The following is a 2,146-nucleotide window of genomic DNA, read 5'->3' on the forward strand; positions in this document are numbered from 1 at the left end:
GGGGACTGGAGAGATGGCTCAGCGGTTAAGAACACTGGTTGTTCTTGCAGATGACCCAGGTTCGAATCCCAGCACCCACATGGCAGCTAACAACTGTCCGTAACTCCAGTTCCAGGGGATCCAACAGCCTCTTCTGACCTCTGAGGGCACTGCACGACACGGGTGCACTTACCTACATGCAGGCAATACATGCACACACATTAAAAAAAAAAAGAAAAGAAATAGTACTTTGGATGTGTCAAGTTCAATGAAATAAAAATTCCAACTGTCTTTTATCTTTTCTCTGGGATTATTGGGAAGTTGTAAGTGGCATATGGCTCTTGTAGTATTTCTGTCACATAGCTGCTCGGAGGGAAGAGTCCACCAGAACGGGAAGTAGGACACAAGGTAAGGTCTGAGGACCTGTCCTGGCCCTTCAGCATCTAGAGGTGAGGGACAGAGGCACTTGAAGAGTTTGGGGATAACAGAGCAGAGTCCTGGAAGAAGAATGCCCTGGGACATGCTGAGGGACAGCTTGGGACAGGCAGAGAGGCAGTCAGGTATGGCAAGGGTTGGGTTTGGCAGGCAAGGACCAAGGAGGAATGGTGGCATCCAGGAAGGCTGGACCAGCGTGGTGATGGCTGGGGTCCTCAGAACCTGTGCTGAGGAAGGGGTGTGGCCAAGAATTCATGGAGAAGCAGAGGGGAGGGAGAAAAGATGGGAGAGCTCAAAGACACTGGAAGGTCACTGCTACAGGAATGCTAGAGGACATGGCTGGAGGACAGTGGCTCAAGGTGACATACTTGATATGGGACAGCAGGGGTAGAAGGATCTGGAAGGGTAAGAGTGGCAGGACAGGAAACTCCAGGGAGGAAAGACAAACTGGAGTGGGAGTGGGGAGGCCAGTCACTGGTGAGAGAGAAGTGACAGAGGTCAGCATCCGAGGCCACCCTGGGGCAGTGATAGGGTGCGGCTAGATAGTTGGAGTCTGCAAGGAACTGTTTCCCAGTATCTGGTGAGGGCCATCATGTATCATGTGAAGGGCAAGACCAGGAGAGAGAGTAAACCTGAGGCCACCAGACTCGTTCTTGCAGACCCACTCCTGAGATGACCAACTCTGTCCTAGGTGGAGCTTCAGTGATGGTCACCTCTCATCAGACCCCATTCCGAACCCTGCACTGTGGATTAAGTTTCTAATGTGAACCTCGGGGACACATTCACAGCCACAGGTTTGTAAGGAGGCAAATTTTTCTTAAATTATTTTATTTTTAATTATGCATATTGTATGTGGCTGTGCATGTGTCTTTGGGTACTGTGGAGAACAGAGGTGTCAGAGCTGGGGTTACAGGCAGTTGTGAGCCACTGGTGCTGGGAACTGAACTCAAGTCCTCTGTGAGAGCAGTATACACTCTTGACTGCTGAGCCATCGCTCCAGCCCATATTAGCTGGCTTAAAATAGAGAAGAAGGAAGAAAGTGTATTGAGGTTGGGGTGAAGAGACATGCCCCACCTGAGAGAGCAGCAAAAGGCATTTTTCTAGTGAATTTGAGGCTGGGAGGGAAGGAGATTGGACCAGCCAAGGTGACCCAGGCTATGGCACAACGGAATCGGTCCCCCACATTCTCTTCCACCTTCCATTTAGGAAACCCCATGCAGGCTAGGCATGTCCCCACCTAAGGGGACTGGGGAAGTGGGAGGCTATGGGGCCTGGCCTGAGCTTATATCACACACCCCCAGACACCAGTGTGGGCCCCACTCCTCTTCCAGTCTTCTCCAGAGTATAGGTTGGACCACAGTGATGTCCCTGCAGGCCTGGTGAGAACCTTCCATGTCTGAGTTGCTGCCATCTTGAGATCTTTCCTACTCTTGGTTCGTGGTTAGAAACTTAGAGCTCCTACAAGCTCTAAGTGGATTTTCAGGCTATTGTGTCATTTTCGGGGAATCACGTTTGTTTCTCTTAATTGGGCCTCAGGTCAGGTGTCACTCTGGCCAGGACAGCCCCTTTGGCCTGTGGTTCTCAACCATTTCCACCCCTGGGGACATTTCTGGTTACATAAATTGAAGAGCTGCTACTAGCATTCAGTGTGCAGAGGCCAGAGATGCCCCACTGTAGAGTCACCCAGCCTAGAACAGTGAGCCAAGGCCGAGACCCCCCCCCCCCCCCCCCC

The sequence above is a fragment of the Nannospalax galili genome, unplaced genomic scaffold (assembly GCF_000622305.1).
Source record: "Nannospalax galili isolate Female #2095 unplaced genomic scaffold, S.galili_v1.0 scaffold32, whole genome shotgun sequence".
NCBI lineage: Eukaryota > Metazoa > Chordata > Mammalia > Rodentia > Spalacidae > Nannospalax > Nannospalax galili.